The 23,940-nt window shown below is 40.2% G+C and overlaps 1 pseudogene; it reads left to right on the top strand.

Annotated features, from left to right (window-relative positions):
• Positions 1–23,706, top strand: part of LOC136152733 (ferritin light chain pseudogene) — a 29,830-nt pseudogene extending 6,124 nt beyond the window's left edge.
• Positions 23,707–23,940: the final 234 nt, after the last annotated feature.

Genomic DNA, 23,940 nt, shown 5'->3' with positions numbered 1-23,940 from the left:
GGATAAAATCTAGGTTTAGAGAAGCAAAGAGGTATTTATGTACATTTTCCATGTGTTGTATAGCTTATTTCACCAATAACAAATTTCATTTGAACATTTGGTATACATTATACATCTTTAAATATCTTAATGGGCATTTTAGTTCACTGTTGTTAATGTTTTATTTATAAATTCACTTTCCATTTCACATAAATTTCCTTAAATTTGTCTGCATGAGATTTATTGTAGGTGTCAGTGTGGTTTTTCTGAGTTGCTACTTCAACAACTCAGGATGGTTTTTTTTTTCTAATTATTATTCAGTTTATTAAAGTAACCAAGTCAGAAACATAATTTTCCCTGAGCTTTTAATTTCAGTTTTTATGTTTTATTCTATTTATAAATGAATGGACCTTGAAGACACTTTGCTCAATGAAATAATGCAAAGAAAAACAAGCACTCTATGATCTCACTGACATGCAGAATCTAAAAAAACTAAATTTATAGAAACAGAGACCAGTTTGGTGATTGTCAGAAGCAGGGATGGAGGGTAAGTGAATGGGTGAAGGTGGTCAAAAGGTACAAACTCCCAGCCATACAATAAATTAATTCTGGGCATAATAAATAAACAGCATGGTGACCACAACCAACAATTTTTCACTGTGTATTTGAACACTGCCATTAGAACAGATCTTAAAAGTTCTCACTACAAGAAAAAAATGTGACTATGTGAGATGATGGCTGCTAACTAAACAGTTTGTGGTAGTCATTTTGCAACATATACATGTATCAAATCATTATGGTGTACATCTTAAACTAGTATAATATGTCAATTATGTCTCAATAAAACTAGAAAAAATAAATTTAAAAAATGAAATAGTTAATTTCAATAGTCACTCCCAAGAAGTCAAATCCAATATTTGATTAATCTTTGATCAGCTTGGTGTGTTTAGTTTCTGTTATAAATTTAAGATCTCTTAAACATTTTTACTACATTTATGTATTTTATATAATCGCATATTTTAAAAGCACCTTTTGAATGCCCCCATAAGGGAAACCTTCAAAGCCCTTAAAAATTCAGCTAAATTCAATATGTTAAATTTAAAATATAGGGAATTCTAAGCTCTGTTAGTCAATAATATTTACAAACTTAGTAAAATATTTAATTCATTTAACTTAAAATCGTAAGTTTAAATCAGCTACTGAATTACATATTTTAAATAAGAATCACAAGGCTGATGTGTATAATGTATTCAATTTTCTTTAAATCCAAATGTGCACCTAGTATAGCTTAATTAGCAGAAAAATATGACTATTATGATTTTAGATCAAACCCGAGTCTCCTGCATCCCAGCATTGCAGGCGGATTTTTTACCCGCTGAGCCATGGGGAAGCCCACATGTGCACACATTATCTCTAAGATTATGTTTCCCTTGGGTGAAATGAATTTTGTATACACACAAAGAAATGGAGTTAGAGTATGTCATCTCGAGTGAATTGCAGTGACAGTCTGAGTGTTCTGAGGTTGCTTTTTGGACAAAGGCTTTGGCCAGAACTGAATTTCCACAGGCCACTGAAGGACAAGGGGACCTCTTTCATAGAGCCTCTATGCCAAGAGAAATTCTGAGCCCATGCCCTCCAAACAGGTCAGCTCCACAGCCCCCCGAATTCAAGTTACACATTTTCTATTTCTTCAATCTGATTTGAGTCTGCAAATCCCCACCAAGATTGTTGCAGCACTTGATTAGATTTCACTAATCCATTTACTGCCTGGTTTCATTCTGAACACTTTTCATATTTTTCTGTGGGCTCCCACAGAAATCTTATAGATATTTAAGTAGCATTTGATTGAATTCTGCAAATTTCTCATCTCTCTCTGACTTGACAGACCCCAGACATCATACTAATGACAGTAAGGAGGTGGGTGCCTCTGAACATTATTATTAGAGCACATTTGTAATAAATATATGCTTTCAAACTGTATTTACATTTTTAAATCATTTCCATCCACAGTTCTCATTGTTGAACCTGACATTTTTGTTGTCTTCAAACTTGCAGAATGTATTTTGTCCTATTTTTTTTAATCATTTGGCTTTTATTATAAAAGAAATGTAATCTTCCCCAGAGTCCAGAAAGCCTGTCTTTAAAGTCTAAACTTGTCTCTTTTTATCCCTGGAATCTCTAGCCCAACATTATATAAAGCTATTATACAGAATGAAGTAAGTCAGAAAGAGAAAGACAAATACCATATATTAATGCATATATATGGAATGTAGAAAGATAGTAATGAGGATCCTACTTGCAGGGTAGCAAAAGAAACCCAGACATAGAGAACAGACTTTTGGAAACAGTAGGGGAAAATTGTGGGATGACTTGAGAGAATAGCACTGAAACAAATATATTACCATATGTAAAATAGATGGCCAGTGAGAGTTGATGTATAACACAAGGAACCCAAAGCCAATGCTTTATGACAACCTGGAGGGCTGGGGAGGGAGGGAGGGAGGGAGGGAGGTAGGAAGAGGGTTCAAGAGGGGAAGGACTTATGTATACCTGTGGCCAACTCATGTTGATGTATGACAGAAACCGTCACAATATTGTAATTATCCTCTAAATAAAAATAAAAATTTTTAAAAGCTACATTACCTGTGACTTCAGAACTGACACTTTTTAAACTGCCTCTCTAAGGCCTTTATGTGTTGTGCTGTGCTGTGTTTAGTCACTCAGTCTTGTCTGTTTGTGACCCCATGGACTGTAGCCCACCTGGCTCCTCTGTCCATGGGGATTCTCCAGGCAAGAATACCGGAGTGGGTTGCCATGCCCTACTCCAGGGCATCTTCCCAACCCAGGGATGGAACCCAGGTCTCCTGAATTGCAGGCAGTTTCTTTACCATCTGAACCACCAGGGAAGCCCAAAAATGATGGAGTGCGTAGCCTATCCCTTCTCCAAGGGATCTTCCTGACCCAGAAATCAAACCAGGGTCTCCTGCATTGCAGACGGATTCTTGATCAGCTGAGCTACCAGGGAAGACCCTAAGGTCTTTATAGAGCAACAATTTTGAAATAATTTCATACTTTCAGGCAGGGAAGTTCTTAAAATAAGACAAAGACTTCCCATGTACAACACCAAGATTCCTCAAATATTATTATTTTATCACATTTGCTTTATCATTCTCATATCCATTGATATAATATTTATCTTCTGAAACACTTGAAAGTAAGTTTTAGACAGAATGTCACTTTACCTTTAAATACTTCAGTTGTATTTCCCCAAAATAAAGATATTTTCATGCATAGAGTGCTAGTCACTCAGTCATGTCTGACTTTTGGCAACGCCAGGGACTGTATAACCTGCCAGGCTTCTCTGTCCATGTAATTCTCCAGACAAGAAAACTGGAGTGGGTTGCCATTCCCTTCTCCAGGGGATCTCCCCAACCCAGAGGTCGAACCTGGGTCTCCTGAATTGCAGGCATTGTTTACTGTCTGAGCTACCAGGGAAGCCCATTTTCATACATAATCACAGTGCAATCATCAAAATCAAGAAATTAACATGTATGCAAAACCATAATCACTATTAATAATACTAGTGTTGTTACTGATTGTAGAAAGATCTTGAACAGAGTTTGCCAACTGTCCCATTAATGCACTTTAAATAGTCCAGAAGTAAATCCAGGATCACCAGTTATATCTCGTTGTCATATCTCTTCGGTCTTCTTTAATCTAGAACCATTCATTCTTTTTTGTTGTTCATAACTTTGATAGTTTGAAGATTTCAAGCTACTTATTTTGTAGACTGTTCCTTAATTGGGTTTGTCTGATATTCACTGATGATTAGGTTCAGAGTAAGTACTTTTGTCAAGAACATTACAGACAGGCTGTTATGGCCTCAGGCGGCACACAATGTCGATATGTCCCATTTCTAAGATGATTTATGCAGGGGCTTCCCTCGTAGCATAGTGGGTAGGAATCCACCTGTCAGTCCTGGAGACACGGGTTTGATCCATGCGTTAGGAAGATCACACATGCCTCAGGGCAACTGAGCCTGTGTGTCTCAACTACTGAGCCTGTGCTCTAGAACCCGGAAAGTGCAACTAGTGAGACAACATGCCGTAACTACTGAAGCCCTCTTGCCCTAGAGCCCATGCTCCGCATCAAGAGAAGACACCACAATGAGAAGCCTGTGATTTGCAACTGGAGAGTAGCCCCCACTGGCCACAACTAGAGAAAAGCTTGCACAGCAGCAAAGACCCAGCACAGCCAAAAATAAAACAAGTAAATTAAACATTCTTAAAAAGATGGTTTATGCCCATTTTCTCCACTATGAGCACACTACTTTCTTTGAAATTAGTAAGTGTATCATGGGGAGATACTTCATCATACTTTCACCCTCTGGTTTTAGGAGTTGTTGTTGATTTTTGCCTGAAATAATTATCATTGTAGTGGCTGGCAAGAGGTGATTTTTCTAACTCTATCATCTTTTTGACTTTGTTAATTGGAATTCTACTATAAGGAAGAACAATTTCTTCTCCCCCTTTTATTTGTTTATTCATTTACTTATGTTAGTATAGACTCAAGGATTTGTATTTTATTCTTTGGGCTATACTCCATTACTGTAATCATTATGATGCTTGAATTGTCCCAGATTTGGTCAGTGGAAGCCCCCCTTCAAGCTTCCTCCTATGTCCTTTGCAAGTGCCCCCACCCCTCCTCTGAGCACTTCCCTGCATTTTGGCACAAGAAATGTTCCATGTTCTCATTGCACTTCTTCTGTTCCAGACTCTGAGTTAGCCACTTCTCAAAGGAGCCCTGTATTCTTTCAGTGGAGAACAATATTTAGAAGCCAAGATCTGGGTCCTACATGCTCTCATGGCTACTGGAGTGTTCTCTGAAACCTTTTCAAGCATTCCTAACAACAGCTATTTCAGCTGACAGATGCCTTTGGAAAGTCTATAAGTACTCATCCAACCATCTCATCAACATTGTAATAGGTGGGTCTCCACACCAACCTGTCCCATTGGTTTTTCTCAGTCACTGGGCTTCCTAGTGGCTATTCTCTCCTGGGTTGTATCATTTTCCCCCACCCTAAGGGCAAAATATGTTGGAGGGAACTCCATCTCCCCACCACCTGTCCAAACTAGAATTTCTAGCTCCCTCCCTGATTTGAAATTTTCTTCAACACTTCCTCCTCTCACTTATCCTTTTCTTCATACAACTTTCTTTCATCCAATTTTTATCCTGGTATTCTTAGAAGTGACTCTTTGCACAGAATTTGCTTCTGGGCTCTTTTTATAGATTCTGGAGTTTGAGGCTGAAAAAAAAATAAATAACTAACAGACATTGACTTTCTCTCTTCTCCATTTGTGAAACACATCATGCATATCCCAGGAAACTGGGAAAGTAGAGAGAAACCCATCAGACCCTGGAAGGTTGTAAGACTTAATCCCCAAGACCAATAGAGTCATATCATTTAGGACAGAGAGTAATTGCAAAAGAAAACAAAGTAAAATTAGCTATATAATAAAAGATAAAATGAAGAAAAGAGACTATTTAAAATGCACTAAACATAAGAAGGGATATAAGTGGGTCTCCTACACAGATAATGCAATATTTAAGGATTAGAGTTGTCCAATGAATAATGTAAGCAGAAATCACATTAAGGAGTTCAGTTTTCTGTTCATAGTTCAGAGGTCAGACTTTGGTCAATCACAGGAGACTTTAGGGAATCATTCTGAGAATGGTGAGGCAAGAACTATAGGGAAAGGATTTCTATGTAATCATGAGATATCTCATGGATCTGGAAGTAGAGAAGCCAAGAGAAAGTTAGAAGGAATGGTACACGGAGAGTTAACTTGAACCTTACTAAATATCTCATTGGCAAAACATTTCTCCTCTCTCTATATATATAAAAATAGATATATATACATACAACTATCTTTAGTTATATGTATATATAGTTATATATTTACAACAATCTTATCTTTGTCACAGAAAATCCTTTCATTTTAGAAAGATAATAAAAAGAAATAAACATATGTTGCACTTTTAGGTTAAAAGATATCTTTTATATTATACGTCATTTACATATTTATGTAATAACTGCAGAAATAAGTCTATATACTCAAGGGAGTTATAGTACTTCCTAGTTTTCCAGATCTGAGTTTAGTTCAATCAGTACTTCCCGTGACTTTCACCTTCAGAAACCCAGTGTGTTGCTGAAATTCTTGCAATTTTGCCAACATAGAAGGGAAGTGAGAAATGGAATATATTTCTCTCTTATTCCCTAGGTCACAACTCTTCCTGGACTGTGGAAATGATATTCCATGTCCTTTATTCAAAGCTGAGAAAAACCCCAGGGTCTGCCCTGACCAACGTCAGTGTCAAGAACAGAATTGTTCCCTCCCACTGTTTCTTCTGCCTCCACACTGCACTCTACCCTCTGTAGATACCTTGGGTTGTAACAGTTTTATATTCAAGATGAGCTCTCAGGAAGATTTCCTTGGAAAGATTTTTCTTCCTTTGTGTCCTATTTTTTCAAATGTCATGATTATTGTTATTGAGCATGCTTCAGTTTTTTAAATTTATAAACCGTAATAACTGTTGTTTTAAGGAAAAGAAATGTCTCAATGTGAAAATCCAGAATAAAGGACTAGAGTTCACTTGACTCTTTTTTTTAATTAATTTTTATTGGAGTATATTTAGTTTACAATGTTGTGTTAGTTTCTACCATTCGGCAAAGTGAATCAGCTATTGTTGTTTAGTCGCCAAGTTATGTCCACACAACTTTGTGACCACATGAACTGTAAGTCAGGTGGACAGAGGACAGGCTCCTCTGTCCATGGGATTTCCCCACACAAGAATACTGGAGTGGGTAGTCATTTCCTTCTCCAGGGGATCTCCCCAACCCAGGGATTGAACCTGTCTCCTCCATGGCAGATGGACTCTTTACTGCTATGTGTATACGTGTATCCCTTCTTCTTTGGATTTCCTTCCCATTTAGGTCACCAACACACTTGATTCTTGAAGTTCTTCTACGCATACACCACTAGTCTAATATTAAACCTCACGTAAGTTAGAATCCCTACATGGATGGGGGAATCCTACTGTTCCCATTCTAGGGTAAAGCTAAAAGTCTAATAGAAGTGTCGTGGATAAGTTCTGATTGTAAATTACCATTTTATAATATGAGGGCTTCTGTCTGTGATTCATAAAGACAAGGTGTCAACTTCTTTCTACTCCTCAAGATGAGGAAAAATTTCTTTCTAAGTTTTAAGCAATGGGAAGAACTTAGGTTTCCTAAATTTTTATTTTCTTTCATTGGTCTTGAGTTTACATTAGCCCTTTCATTATTCTATGTGTGGGCTCTATTAAAAGCCCATTTCTCTGTTCAAGGGTCAAAGGTCAGGCTTGGATATGTTACAGATGGGATTTACTCTGGGTCCAGAAGCTCTTGTCTGTCACTCATCTTCCTCCCCATAGGAATCATGTCCCTTAGGGAGGATTCTCTTCCATGGCTGGTGATGAAAGGCTTAAAGCTGTACCCTTTACTTGGAAAGTCTAGAAAGGAGAAATTTAGGACAGACAATACAAAAGAGTGAAACTGGATTTTTCATTATAAAACATTTGAAATAATACATTTCCTCCCAGTGAAAACCACAGTCACTTTTGTTGATTTGTTTTACTCATTTCCTGTCCTCATTTGAAGAGTAAACAAATAAAAAAGCAAGCCGTAATTTTTTAGATCAAAATGTCACTGTGCAGCCTCCACCCTCCCTGGAGGTCCCACCAGCTAGAGAAAATGGAGATTTCCTTTAGTCTTTTCTTCCCTGATTCTCCTCCCAAAACAGCAAGGGAAGGTTTACAATACTGTGCATGTCTTTCAAAACCAGATCCATAGCATAAACACGGTCTATGAATTATCCACTTTTCTGTCCAAGAACAGAGGTGATTCTCCGATGAAGAAATAGAGGCACTTTCTATCCCATAGTAGATGTCATTTTCACCAAAATCCCTAAAAATGGTGAAGATGGAGAAAATAAATCGTTCAAACTCCTCTTATCATTACCTCCCTCACGACCACCACCACTAACAAACTCCGTTCTCAATCACTCAGAATCAAAATTCCTCTCATTCACTCCTTGCTCACAACGTTCATCGCTTTATCAAAGGGTCCCATGCTCATTCGACAGCTGATGAGCTGTTATCCATGAGCTGATAACAGCTGTTATTCATCTGTTACGGAACATCTCAGACAAACTCAAATGCTGGTGTCAGTTATATAGGTAGGTGTCTCTGCACATACCTTAGTGGGGACTGAAGTTTATAGCAAGGATAGAAACAGGACACTTAGTGAAAATAATTTGTCACTAGCCAATTAGCCAAGTCCAATTATTAAAACACTTCTTTTTTTTTTTTAATTAACCAGCATTATACGCAAGCTTTTCTTCGTGATACCCATAGTAATAGGATAGAGTAAAGGAAGGGATAAAAGGCCTAGGATTTGAATACAATTACCAGATGAGATTTAAAAAAAAATGGCTAAATTTTTAACGGTTTAGTTTTAGACCAAATTAAAAATGTATCATGGGCTATGATAGCTTTATCAAATGGCTATATAAACAAAAAGACTGATTACTTTTGTAGATTAGGTGACAGCAGCATCAGTATAATTCTATTGCATTTTTCCTTAGCATAGACCTGGAGGAAAAATCTCCGGACCAATCCCTATGAGAGGGAAATACTACTATTCAGGCCCCACTAGAATGGAAGTGGGTAGCCTAAAAACCTAAGAACGTTTCAGGCTGAGATAGCAGAGACAAAAGAGAACATCAAACCCCAAAGAGGCAACAAAATTGCCCACAAAACATCCCAACATTCATATTCAGAGATGAAGGGACCATTTCAAATATTCTGAATGGAAGTTGGATTCTTACAGAATATTGTTTGTTTGTTTTAAGCCTTTATTGAATTTGTTACAATATTGCCTCTGTTTCACCTTCCGGTCTTTTGACCCTGAGTTGTGTGGGATCTTAGCCCCCCTACCAGAGATCAAATCCACATCCCCTGCAGGAGTCTTAACTACTGGACTTCCAGGGAAATCCCTAATAGAATATTTTAAAATTTCCAAATTACATTCGTGTCATCACCATTTTACACTCAGACTCTCTCGAAGATCCCAATTCCCCAATTCTCTGGCCCTCCAGGCTGAAAAGACCTCACAGACCCACGGACGGAGCCCTCCCGCACCCTTTTCCTGCTCCAGGCTATGTTTGGGCAGGCTTGCAGAGCCTCAGGTGGAGATGCTCAGGGATGTGTCAAGATCAACACATCAGGCCTTTTAATTTCAGAGTGCAAATTAATTTCTGGAATTATAAACAACTGCCTTTTCAAACTAAATAAGTTACAGAGGACATTTTGGTCTTGAAGATCACTAGGGAGGAAAGAAAATGAGTGCAGAAGTGATATTACTTTTAAAAGTCAAAAAAAGAAGGGGGGATCCAAAGAAAACCTTATTTGACTCTGCATATATGAAATTTCCTGTTCTAGAGAAAAGATGGAGGAAGACATCCTCTTTTGTTCCATCTCCCCCACCCCCGGTCAATATACCAGTGAGTATCTTGCTATAGATTTATAGAAAATGTTACACTTTCAAAATTGATGTCTAATGGCAGCCTGTCCTTTGGCTCAGTCTTTGGGATGTGGTCCTGGTTCAGACCTCAGGGAAAGTTCTACACTCCCTCTAGATCTTAAAACTAAAGGTCTACATGCTGCTGTAAGGCAAGAAACCATGAATGATAGTTGAGAAGCCAGAGCTTCCTCTTGTGGCCCTCCCCACAGGGCTGGGGCACTCATACCCATCTCTCTCTCCTCCAGGGTGGGCTCAGCCTGGAAACATGAACTCAGGAGAGAATGTCTACCTCAAAAAGATGAGCAAAATGACATCAGAAACATGTCTACAAACTTGGACAAAGTGGGAAAGGCCATTTTACAAGTTTAATTGGAGCAACAGAAGACATGCTTTATGTTTGCAAATCTCAATGACCCTCACCATGATTTTTTGCCCCATCAAATGTGTGTTTGATCTGTCTGAAGACCAAGTGTGTGTTTCTTGAGTACAAGGCAGGTCTTATGTGCATTGCAAAGGAAAGAAAACAGGGACTGTCTCTGGGTACACATGAATCTCCCTCCCCTGGAAGGATTTGCTCCCCTTTTGCTCCCATTTGCTCTCTTCCAGCCTCCTGGAAGGATTTGCTCCCATTCCAGTTTCTAGAAGTCTCCATGCTGCTCTCTACTGAGATGAAAGTAGAAAACCAAAGAGACTATGACTTGTTGGCCTTCCAGTACAGTTACACATGAGAATCACCAGAGGAGATTTTCTAAAACACTAGTGCCAGGTATTCCCAAGGGAATAATGTAAGACTCCCTAATGGTAAAAAGAATCTCTGATTTTAAAACAACCGAAATGAAAAATCCTCTCATTTCCAAAATGTGAAAGTCATTTCGCTCTCCTGTAACATCTCCATTTTAAAGGATGGGAGAGAAAAAGATATTGGAAGCCCTGTAAGAAAATAATTCACCCCAAATCATCCTTACTTCTTCCCATCATTTTTGGTAAATTTTTAAGGTATAAGTTGAATATCTGTAACCCCAAGCTCTTAAACTATACTAGAAGAAGGGCTGAGACCATAAACTTGAGATGGTATCATGTCCCCAGGCCCCAGATAGGTGAATTTCTCTCCTCCAACCAACACATGAAAGAAGCCACATGGCCTTCCCAGCTCCTCATCCTCCCCCACCTCTAGGTCCTTGTAACAGGCTGAGTTGTGTGTTGTGTCTGTGTGTGTGTATTCTTAGTCACTTAGTCATGTCCAACCCTTTGCAACCCCTGCAAGGCTCCCCTGTCATTGGGATTTTCCAGGTGAGAATACTGGAGTGGGTTGCCATTCCCTTCTCCAGGGGATCTTCCTGACCCAGGGACCAAACCCAGGTCTCCTGCATTGCAGGCAAATTTTTCACTGTCTGAGCCACCAGAGAAGGCCACAGGCTGAGAGTTGTGTTTCCCCCAAATTATATATTGAAGTCCTAACTCCTAGCACTGCAAAATGTGACTGTATTTGGAAAGACGATTTTTAAAGAGATAGTGAAGGGGAAATGGGGTCATATGGGTGGGTTCCAATCTAATAAGACTGGTGTCCTTATAAGAGGAGGGATTAGGATACGGACTTGTGGACACCCAGAGAAAAGACTATGTGAAGACAGAGAGAGAAGATGGGTATCTATAAGGCAAGAGAGGCCTCAGAATAAAACCAGTCAACTCTTTGATCTTGGACTTCCAGCCTCCAGAACTGTAAAGAAATATATTTTTGTTCTTTAAACCACCCACTCTCTGATGTTTTGTTATGAAGCTCAGCAAATGAATCCAGCTCCCCCAAAACAAGATTCCTTTCTGGTTTTTTCTGCCTCTGCCATCATCTCTCCTACCTACCAGCATGTGGTTCTCCCTTAGGTTCTCTGGATCTGACTCAGGAGAAAAATAAACAAAATCCAGATATTCTAGAGGGGCAAAACAGGATTTTTCTCTCCCCAGTCACTTATTTCCTTTCTTCTTTTCTGTATTGCTAGTGGGGAGCGGGATTTTTTAAACAGAGTGAAAAGAAATATTTTGTTGACATAAACATGCATGAAAATCATGCTACAATGGAGAGAGAACCATAGACCTGGGTTAGTGCAGGAGACTCAGCACCCAGAGAGTAAGGAGTGAGGGCAAGGAGATACAGAAGTTGGGGGACCACATGGAAACCTTATTTTAATGATGGAACTGAAACCAGATTGCTATTTTAATTACATCTTCTTTCCTTTCTAAGCCCTGTACTGATAAAAGGCCAAATAGACATCAACCAAACCTGAAAAATATCCTCACAATCTATCAAAAAGATGAGGAGTGATCAACTATTTTAGTGAAAAAGAGGCCTTTAGATTAGACTCAGGAAGAATTTCATTTTACCTGCTTAATCATGTATGAGTATTAGTCCCTTCATTTGTCTGTTGGTGATGCATTCAATTAAGGAGCCCAGTTTTCTGTCCATGAGTTAGAGGTCTGAGGTCATGTATCTCAAGATGGTTAAATCTGATTGCCCCACATGCAGAAGTCCCTAAGGGAAGATGAGCCTCCAACAACCATAGGACAAGCTGGAAATCGAAGTGCAGATTAAATGGCTCTGGATGAATTAAGTGTTCACTTTAACTGTCAAAATACTGAGATGATAACTTTTCTCAAACCATAGATCCAAAGAAATTCTTCACTAAATGTATAAATTCAGTGAATTTACTAAATGTCTCAGTTTGAAATATGATTGGGAAAACATTAACCTATTTTTTGAAACCTAATGTCAAAGAGGGTAACTCAGGACAATTCCTTCAAAGAAGTCACTGGGCCAGTCTAGGACACAAAATGACATAATTATAAGCCCTTTAGCATCCTCCTCCCAACTCTCATTTACATATATATTTTTCCAGCTCTAGCAGAAATGTAAGCATGATCTTCCTACTGCCATTTTTTTTTCCTGAGTTGGAGTCAGAGGCTAACTCCTCAAGGAGCAGATGAATGACTTTTCTCTTTAACCCTCCTGGTTCCATACTGGTCAAACCCAGTGGATGGCATCCCCAGCTTTCTCCACCTCAGTCTTTCAGATGAAACTAAATATCTCTACCCCATCCATTCCTCATCTCATTCTTTGTTTTCCCAAAAAAACATAGAGCCTTTCACTTGCTTCCTTCTCCAAGATTTGTCTCATCGTCAGAGGACTCTTATCCTCAGCTTCACAGGTGGTGCTGGTGGTAAAGAACCTGCCTGCTGGTGCAGGAGACATGAGAGATGAGATTCCATCCCTGGGTCAGGAAGATCCCCTGGAGGAGGGCATGGCAATCCACTCCGGTACTCTTGCCTGCAGAATCCCATGGACAGAGGAGCCTGGCGGGCTACAATCGATGGGGTCACAAGCAGTCAGACACTACTGAGCCACTGATCACATGTGCATGCACAGAGGCCTCTGCTCTCTCTGCAAGTTATTAGAGAATTACTAAACTCCCATGGAAAAGTCAGCAGGAGGGTGGGTGTAATATCCAGTTTCTTGGATTCTAGTAATATGAGAAAGAGCATTCATGAGAACCGGAGACACTTGTTAAACACAGAATAAACGTGATTGCATGGCATTTTGAGATAGTAATGCAGAGGAACCTTTTTTTTTTTCCTGAATTTCCCTTTTTCGTTCCACACCCAGACATCAGAGAGGCTGCTCTTTGTCTCCAGTGAGCTGAGTGGTAGGGTTGGAAGAAGAAAATTGTCAGAAGATGTTTTTGGCTTTTGTTTTGCACAACCTAAATCTTTAGGATATTTGAACGTGTGACAGTAGAAGGAGCAGCTTGAATAAACATGAAAGGACAAGGATTTCCCTTATAGTGAAAAGAGATATTCCCAAGCTGGTAGAGGGAAAGAGAGATTGTGGGTCCCAGAGTATCAGGATTCAACCCAGTCATCTAGTTGTCAAAAAACGAGTCAGAAAGGCCAGAATTGCAACAACTAAAGGGGGTATCAAGGAAGACAGAATAGAGACAGGCTCGTAAAGATTCCTGAGCCCCATATGGTAGCAATAGAAAACACCATAGAATTGAGCATCTGAGATTTTACTAGTCTAGCTTTTGAGTTACATGGCCACAGTTGCGCATATGCCAGCAGAAAACACGAGTCACCAGGGACAAAGGCTAAGGATGTTATCACTCCAAGCAGAGCAGGCAACCTTATCTGCATGTTCACATTGATTTATCTTGTTTCTCAGTCCCACGGGGACTACATAGAACAGCACAAATGGATGTTGCCCATAGCACACAGCTGAGCTGCTCCATTTTAGTAAACCTCAGTATGTTAAGGAGGCTACAAGGAAACCTGCCCGGTCTTCATTCTGGAGAGTGGCATTGTCTTTATTATACTGAGACTCAAACAATCTTCTCCCTATTCCAGAGACAGACACTATCATCATCCAAGGATGCAAAGATTATCCAGAATAAACTAGCTATGCCTCTGCTCCTGAGACAGTAGAACACATGAAACCATGATTGGTAGAGAATTGTCTCCCAACACCGTGGAGACAGGAACAGGGGATGACTCTTCTGTGATGTATGTGGTCTGATGATTGAAGACCAGAAAACAGCCTCTACCAGCATTGCCTTTACACTCCATGAGCCGTGGGAACTATAGCATAACCCTGGAGAGGAGAACAGAGTGAGAAGCTACACTCCAAGCAAAAAGATTAAATAAAAGTCTGAATTCTGTGTAGTTGTCAGTTAACTCTCTGCCTCCTTCAACTACTAGAATGTCAGACTCAACCCTAGACAGGATATCTGTCTGAGGATGACTGGAAATAACAGACAATCCTAAAAGAAAAAACCTTTAGAAACCGGCATTTAATAAGTTTGCACATTCTCTCAAGAAATGGCTGGATCCCTGTCCAATAACCTCACACCTCTCTGATGTAACTTCTTATCAGTTTTTCTTTCTTTCTTTTTACTGACGTATAATTGCTTTCCAATGTTGTGTTAGCTTCTGCTGTACAACAAAATGAATCAGCTATATGTAAGCATACATCCCTTCTCTCTTGGGCCCTCCTCCCAACCACCACCCCAACCCACCAATCTAGGTCATCACAGAGCACCAAGCTGAGCTCCCCAGGATATGCAGCAGCTTCCCACTAGCTGTCTATTTAACACATGGTAGTGTAAATATGTCATTGCTACTCTCCCAATTCATCCCACCCTCTCATTTCCCCACTGTGTCCACATGTCCATTCTCTATGTCTGCATCTCTATTCCTGCCTGCTAATATGTTCATCTGTAACATTTTTCTAGATTCCACATATATGTGTTAATATGCAATATTTGTTTTTCTCTTTCTGAGTTACTTCACTCTGTACGACAGACTAGATTCATCCACATCTCTACAAATGACCCAATTTCATTCCTTTTAATGGCTGAGTAATATTCCACTCCCTATATGTACCACATCTTCTTTATCCATTGTCCATTGATGGACATTTAGGTTGCTTCAGTTTTGTAGGACTCAGTCCTAAATAAGAGTAGACAGCCAGGGATCACCATACCTCTGAGGAAAGTCTTTAGCATTAAAAAATAAAATAGAAGTAAATATACAGAAATAGGAACTCAGAGGAAACAAACAATGAATAAAAACAAGATGAAGTTTTTGTGTTTTTTTTTTTTAAGTTATAGTTAAGAGTTCTACTTTCAGGAAGACGGAACCAATATACTTTTCCATACTCCTTCCTCCAGGTGTAACTAAAAGCCCTGGGCATTATTAGTACCCATCTATTCCTGCATATTGTCCATTTTCTCCATTAGATCCCTTAGCATACAACATACACAAAAATAAACTCAAAATGGATCAAAGATCTAAATGTAAGACCAGAAACTATAAAACTCCTAGAGGAGAACATAGGCAAAACACTCTCCGACATAAATCACAGCAAGATCTTCTATGACCCACCTCCCAGAATATTGGAAATAAAAGCAAAACTAAACAAATGGGACCTAATGAAAATTAAAAGCTTTTGCACAACAAAGGAAACTATAAGTAAGGTGAAAAGACAGCCCTCAGATTGGGAGAAAATAATAACAAATGAGGAAACAGACAAAGGATTAATCTCAAAAATATACAAGCAACTCCTGAAGCTCAATTCCAGAAAAATAAACGACCCAATCAAAAAATGGGCCAAAGAACTAAACAGACATTTCTCCAAAGAAGACATACAGATGGCTAACAAACACATGAAAAGATGCTCAACATCACTCATTATCAGAGAAATGCAAATCAAAACCACAATGAGGTACCATTACACGCCAGTCAGGATGGCTGCTATCCAAAAGTCTACAAGCAATAAATGCTGGAGAGGGTGTGGAGAAAAGGGAACCCTCTTACACTGTTGGTGGGAATGCAAACTAGTACAGCCACTATGGAAAACAGTGTGGAGATTTCTTAAAAAACTGGAAATAGAACTGCCATATGACCCAGCAATACCACTTCTGGGCATACACACTGAGGAATCCAGATCTGAAAGAGACACGTGCACCCCAATGTTCATCGCAGCACTGTTTATAATAGCCAGGACATGGAAGCAACCCAGATGCCCAACAGCAGATGAATGGATAAGGAAGCTGTGGTACATATACACCATGGAATATTATTCAGCCGTTAAAAAGAATTCATTTGAACCAGTTCTAATGAGATGGATGAAACTGGAGCCCATTATACAGAGTGAAGTAAGCCAGAAAGATAAAGAACATTACAGCATACTAACACATATATACGGAATTTAGATAGATGGTAGTGATAACCCTATATGCAAAACAGAAAAAGAGACACAGAAGTACAGAACAGACTTTTGAACTCTGGGGGAGAACGTGAGGGTGGGATGTTTTGAAAGAACAGCATGTATATTATCTATGGTGAAACAGACCACCAGCCCAGGTGGGATGCATGAGTCAAGTGCTCGGGCCTGGTGCACTGGGAGGACCCTGAGGAGTCGGGTGGAGAGGGAGGTGGGAGGGGGGATCGGGATGGGGAATACGTGTAACTATATGGCTGATTCATGTCAGTGTATGACAAAACCCACTGAAATGTTGTGAAGTGATTGGCCTCCAACTAATAAAATAATATTTAAAAAATAAAAAAAAAAAAAAGATCCCTTAGCATATTAAGCCTATGCTCAGTCACTCAGTCATGTCTTACTCTTTGTGGCTCCATGGACCACCAGGCTCCTCTGCCCATAAAATTTTCCCAGCAAGAACACTGGAGTCCGTTGCCATTTCCTACCCCAGGGAATCTTATCAACCCATGGATCAAACCCACGTCACTCGGCTCTCCTGCATTGGCAGGTGAATTCTTTACCACTAGGGCCGCCTGGGAAGCCCATTAAGCACAGGTGTCTTAAATTATAAGTCTGATCATTTCAAAATCTCTGCCATATCCGAGGCTGATACGGATGCTTGCTCCATCTGGTCATACTGTGTGTGTTGTTGCTGTTTTGGGGTGTTTTTTCTGGTCTGTTAGTATGCTTTGTAATTAAAACTTTACTGCATAAAAGGAAATGTAGTAAATAGATCTCCTGTGTGATTTATCTGGCTAGGAATTAGGTGTGTTTAGTGTTTGCTGAAGCTAAAGTAGGTATCCAAGGCTAAAATTTCCTTGTGTCCTTGCTTTTGTAGCCCCTGCTGTCTTTGAGTTTCCCTAAAGACTTCCTCTTAAATAAGATCTGAGACACAGTGGTAAAGTATGTAGGGAGAAAAAGCATTCTGTAGTCCTATAGGGAGGTCTTAGCCTGTTAGTGAGCCTGTGCCCCAGAGTTAAGACTTCCACGAGGGCGTCTAAGTTTGTTTTTCTACTCCCTAGGTGATACAACAAGGTTACAAAGGACAGGATTAGCTATTTCCTTTCTTCTGGATGGGTTCAGTTCAGTTCAGTTCAGTCGCTCAGTCGTGTCTGACTCTTTGCAACCCCATGAATTGCAGCACGCCAGGCCTCCCTGTCCGCCACAAACTCCCAGAGTTTACTCAAACTCATGCCCATTGAGTCGGTGATACCATCCAACCATCTTATCCTCTGTAGTCTTCTTCTCCTCCTGCCCCCAATCCCTCCCAGCATCAGGGTCTTTTCCAATGAGTCAACTCTTTGCATGAGGTGGCCAAAGTATTTGGAGTTTCAGCTTCAGCATCAGTCCTTCCAATGAACACCCAGGACTGATCTCCTTTAGGATGGACTGGTTGGATCTCCTTGCAGTCCAAGGGACTCTCAGGAGTCTTCTCCAACACCACAGTTCAAAGCATCAATTTTTTGGCACTCAGCTTTTTTCACAGTCCAACTCTCACATCCATATATGACCACTGGAAAAACCATAGCCTTGACTAGATGGACCTTTGTTGGCAAAGTAATGTCTCTGCTTTTTAATATGGTGTCTAGATTGGTCATAACTTTCCTTCCAAGGAGTAAGCATCTTTTAATTTCATGACTGCAATCACCATCTCCAGATGGGTTCAACTCTGGCAAAACTTCAGTCTGTTGGGCTCTTATAAAATAGTTTCCCCTGATGTAGGCATTGTGAAGAACAGAATACTCTAGGCATGTTTCAGAATAGCTATTCCAATTATTCACTGTGAGAAAGTAGTAGGACTCCTAGACATAAAATTGGTCAAGCCTAAACCCTGTGGAGTTTTTTACTCTCAAACTTGTCCACACCAAGCCTCCAGCAATTCACTGATGCCACCTTCAGTTTTTCTACCCTTGCACTTCTTCCTGCAGAGGTTTTTGCTCATGGATTTCTGCTCTGGTAAATTATGATCCTCTGTATCCAGCTCTCTCCCATTTGGGGGGGTAGCAGTTTGCCCTGTGACCACAATTCTCTAGAGGATATACGTTGTTGATTTTTTAGTGTCACACACTTTTTCGTTGTTGTTATGAAAGTGGGAGTGACAACTTCCAAGTTCCTTATACACCTGATGCTGGACTGGAAACCAGAAGTCCCATTTCATAAACGTTTTATTGTCTCATAATCACACAGTTTCAGGGATGTTAATCCTCTAGTCTGGTGCCCTCGCAGCAGTTGCTGTTCAGTTGCTAACTCACGTCCAACTCTTTGCAACCCATGGACTGCAACATACCAGGCTCCTCTGTCCTTTACTATCTCTCGGAGTTTGCTCAAACTCATGTCCATTGAGTCAGTGATGTCATCTAAACATATTATCCTCTGCCACCTGCTTCTCCTTTTGCCTTTACTCTTTCCCAGCTTCAGAGTCTTTTCCAGTCAGTCGGCTCTTCACATCAGGTGGCCCAAGTGTTGGAGCTTCAGCTTCAGCATCAGTCCTTCCAATGAATATTCAGGGTTGATTTCCTTTAGGATTGACTGGTTTGATCTCCTTGCAGTCCAAGGAACTTTTAAGAGTCTTCTCCAGCAACACAATTCAAAAGCATCAATCTTCTGGCACTCAGCCTTCTTTATGGTCCAACTATCACATCCATACAAGACTATTGGAAAAGCCATAGCTTTGACTATATGGGCCTTTGTTGGCAAAGTGATGTCTCTGCTTTTTAATATGCTATCTAGTTTTGTCATAACTTTTCTTCCAATGAGTAAATTTCTTTTAATTTCATGGTATTTAATTTCATGGGTGACTGCAGTCACCATCAGCAGTGATTTTGGAGATCAAGAAAATAAAATCTGTCATTGCTTCCACTTCCCCCCACCCCCTTCTATTTGCCATGAAGTGATGGGACAGGAAGTCATAATCTTAGTTCTTTGAATGCTGTATTTTAAGCCAGCTTTTTCACTCTCCTCTTTCACCCTCACCAAGGGGGTTTTTAGTTCATCTTCACTTTCTGCCGTTAAAGTGGCATCATCTGCATATCTGAGGCTGTTGATTATTTCTCCCGATTATCTTAATTCCAGTTTAGGATTCGTCCAGCCTAGCATTTCACACAATGTACTCTGCATATAAATTAAATAAACAGGGTGACAATATACAGCCTTAACGTACTTCTTTCCCAGTTTTGAACCAGTCAGTTGTTCCATGTCCAGTTCTAACTGTTGCTTCTTGACATGCATACAGATTTCTCAGGAGGCAGGTAAGGTGGTCTGGTATTCCATCTCTTTAAGAATTTTCCACAGTCTGTTGTGATTCACAGTCAAAGGCTTTAGCATAGTCAGTGAAGCAGAAGTAGATGTATTTCCAGAATTCCCTTGCTTTCTCTATGATTCTACAAATGTTGGCAACTTGATCCCTGGTTCCTCTACCATTTCAAAACCCAGCCTGGACATCTAGAAGTCCTTAGTCCACATTACTGCTGAAGCCTACCTTGAAGGATTTTGAGCATAATCTTACTAGCAGGTGAAATGAGCACAATTGTATGGTAGTCTGAACATTCTTTGGCACTGCCCTCCTTTGGGATTGGAATGACTAGACACAAGTTAGACAGAGGTCCCAGAGCAGCAAAGCTAGTCTCCTGTCTTCAGTGTAATCACTTCCCCTGTTAACAACCTCAGTATGAGGGACACAGGGAACAGACTGGGAAGTCTGAGAAGTGTTTTGTGATTTAAAAAAAAGAAAAAACTTCATAAAATACTGTAACCACCCTCTCTTTCCCTAGGAAAAAAAGACAGTAAAACATCCAATTAACCTGAGAGAAAACATTCCTATGAACTGCTATTAGAATGAAAGAAGCTATTTCAAACATTTTTAGCTAAGAGCAAGAGTTAATTTGGGTTCCTGTGATTTTCAAAACTCTAATCCGTTTTAATCCTTTAATTGCTTTGTACTTGGGCTGAATTAGGAAGTTCAAGTTTTTGTCCATGAGTCTGAAGTCTAAAAGAAAATCCGGTGATTCACTTTTTAGAAGCAAACACTTTCCGTACCCTGAAGGTATTTCTAGGGATTATCCCAGAATAGGGATAATTTTGAACTCTAGGAACACTGTGTTAAAGACAGGTATATTAAATAGGGTGGAGAATATCAAACACAAAGGAATGATTAAATCAAACTAGAAACCATTTCTGCAGTTGTCATTCAAGGAAGAAGAGGTTATTTCCAATTTTAAATCAAATAACTACGGTGTGAATAATTTTCTCTTTTTTGGTGATTTTTATGGGAGTGTGGTTGATTCACAAAGCTATGTGAGTTTCAGATGTGCAGCAAAATGAATCCATTATACACATACATATACATCTATCCACTTTGGGGGATTCTTTTCCCCTATGGATTATTACAGAATATTGGAGAAAGTTCCCTGTGGTATGCGGTAGGTCCTTATTAGGTATCTATTTTACATACAATTGTATGTATATGTCGATCCTAATCTCCCAATTTATTTCTCTCCCTCCTTCCTTCCCTGGTAACCATAAATTTGTTTTCTACATCTGTGACTCTATTTCTGTTTTTCAAATAAGTTCACTTGTATCACTTTTTTTAGATTTCACATATACATTATATCATATGATATTTGTCTTTCTTTGCCTAACTTACTTCACTTCATTTGACCATCTCTAGGCCCATCCACATTGCTGCAAATGATATTTATTTCATTCTTTTTTATGACTGAGTAATATTCTATTGTATATACCTACCACATCTTTATCCACTTCCATTGGTAACTGACATTTAGGTTGCCTCTGTGTCTTGACTATTGTAAGCTGAATCATTTTCTCCTATATATAGTTTAAGGTCTTCCCACGTGGCTCTAGTGCTAAAGAACCCACATGCCAATGCAAGAGACATAAGAAATGCAGGTTCGATCCCTCGGTCAGAAAGATCCCCTGGAGAAGGGCATGGCAACCCACCCCAATATTCTTGCCTGGAGAATCCCGTGGACAAAGGAGCCTGGCAGGCTTTAGTCCATAGGCTGTCAAAGAATCCGACATGACTGAAGTAACTTAACAAACACACACACACACACACACACACACACACACACACACACACACATTTTTAAACTACTTTTCTTGGTAACTATAGTTGCTTCAGAAGAGAAAACTAAATTATTGCAGGGATAGGAATGGGAGGGAAACCTGCCTTCCATCAGAAACGCATTTGTACTGTTGGAATTGGTACCACACACATATATTTATGGGCGTAACTCTAATCAGTTATTAGTTGCTTATTACATAAATAATCTTATGAAAAATGTGAACGATGTGCTAAATTCCGCAATTTCCAAATGCAACAGTTAACATCATGTAATCCTTTCCATAACTTCACCCAGCAGATGTGTTATTTGGTCTCTTTCTCAAGTATCTGGTTTTCAAGATGGCTCTGTTGCTGACTCCTCTGCCCTGGGGTGGGATTAATGACAACTTCCCAGAGAGAAAGAGACAAATGAGGAAGTAAAGATGCAAATCCCACAAGCTGATTGTCTCAATTTAACATAAAGAATAAAAATGGAGAATAACCTTTCAGACTCAGATCTCAGGTTTAGTGCAACATCTCAGCTCATTTGAGAAAGACTTACCCAGCTCAGGGGGTGGAGAATACAAATCATGTCACCTCTTCCCCCGCAACTCTGTAACATGGAAGGTAAAGACACATGATCTTGATTCTCCCAAAGTAGGCCCAGATGGAGTTCCAGGAAGATTTTCCATGTTTCTCTTGTTGCTTCCTCACAGGCTATCTGCCCTCAGTGAGTAGGGAAGGAGGATCTCCTTTCTCTCTCTTGTTTGTTCTCTAACACCTTAAAACCAGTGGGATGATGCTCATTTTGTATGTACGTGTGCGCACACACACACACACACACACACACACACACACACACACTCACACACCTCCCCATATCATAAACTTCTAATAACTCCAAAGTCTAAATTTCTCTTTCTTTTCTCTTTTCCTAACTCATATCCTGGCTTCATCTCAGGTTCATCCCATGGGATGACTATGGCTCTTGTCAAAACAGGATATTCTAGATTCTATTAGATGAATCCTTAAGAATAGGGTTCTTAATCTCTAAGGTGCCAAAAAGGAAGAGGAAAGAAATGACAGATAATGGGCTGCAGTTGATTCTAGCTCAAGAGGGCATGTGATTCTGTTATTCACAGGGGTTGATGACCTGCACTAACAGAAGCCCAAGCCAGTGAAGTATGGATTCTAAAAAGAATCCATTGGTTGGAGGCAGAGTGATTATTGACAGAAATATGTTGATACACAGGAGTTTACTAGAATTTTCCCTGGAGGACATCGCCTGAGAGACAAGTAACTGGAAGTACTTTAACCAGCCTCAAGCTTTTGTTACTTTCAGTTTATGGTGTGTGACTAAACAGTCGACATGACTGAAGCGACTTAGCATGCACCCACAAAGATTCATGAGGAGAAAAGAGCTAGTGAGAGACACACAAGCCTTAAGACTAGTGAGGAAAAAGAGGTTGGAGACATATGAGGGGTGAGAGAAGAAATAATTAGGGGTTAAGGATCCTTTTTCTGGAAGTGCGCTCAGCAGTCCCGAGTATCTGTCTCTTGCTTCAACAGTGCTTGGAGGGAACAGACCCAGGGAAGCCCCTTGCTCCAGCCTCCAACCACCCGCCAACATTTTTTCCAGTCACTCAGCTGTCCACAGTTACCAGGAACAGTCACCATTTTTTGAGCTTAACTCCTTATGACCTATCAACCATAAACTCCCAGATTCCTCAGAGTTATTCCACTGAGATGGAGACTTCCCTCCATCCCCTCATCAACGTGCATCTGCAGGCCTCCTAAACTTATCTCTCTCTGGGCTTCTATTTCAGCCACGATGATGTGGCTCTGGGGGTGTGGGCCACTTTTTTTTCATGAATTGGCCAAGGAGAAGCACAAGGGCCTAGAGGGTCTCTTGAAAATGCAAAATCAGCGCGGGGGCTACATGCTCTTCCTAGACCTGCAGAAGCATCTCTAGATAAGTGAGGTAAAACCAAGGATGCTATGGAAGCCGCCCTTCTCATGGAGAAGAATCTGAACCAGGCCCTTTTGGGTCTGCAGAGCCTGGGTTTGGCCTGCACAGACCCCCACATCTGTGACTTCCTGGAGAACCACTTCCTAGATGAGGAGGTGAAACTCGTCAAGAAGATGGGTGACCACCTGACCCACCTCTGTAGGCTGACTGGTCCCCAGGCTGAGTTGGGTGAGTATCTCTTGGAAAGTCTTACCCTCAAGCAAGACTAGGAGCCTCTGGAGCCCAGCAGGCTTTGAGGGGCCCCCTAACATCAGGGCATCTGCCTGAAGCCCCTCTTTGCGTCCACTAGGCAGCTTTTCAACACCCTGGAGAGCCCGCTCTCAAGCCTTGGACCAAATGGAAACAATAAAGCTTTTTGAAGCCAAATATATATTTTTTCTCCTGCTGACAATGATACTCAAACTCCAGAGGAACCTATGGGCTTCCTTCTTGGTCTCCCTTCA

This window comes from Muntiacus reevesi, chromosome 22, assembly GCF_963930625.1.
Source record: "Muntiacus reevesi chromosome 22, mMunRee1.1, whole genome shotgun sequence".
Taxonomy (NCBI): domain Eukaryota; kingdom Metazoa; phylum Chordata; class Mammalia; order Artiodactyla; family Cervidae; genus Muntiacus; species Muntiacus reevesi.
Note: the sequence above shows the minus strand (reverse complement) of the source record. Positions and strands in the feature narration are given on the sequence as shown.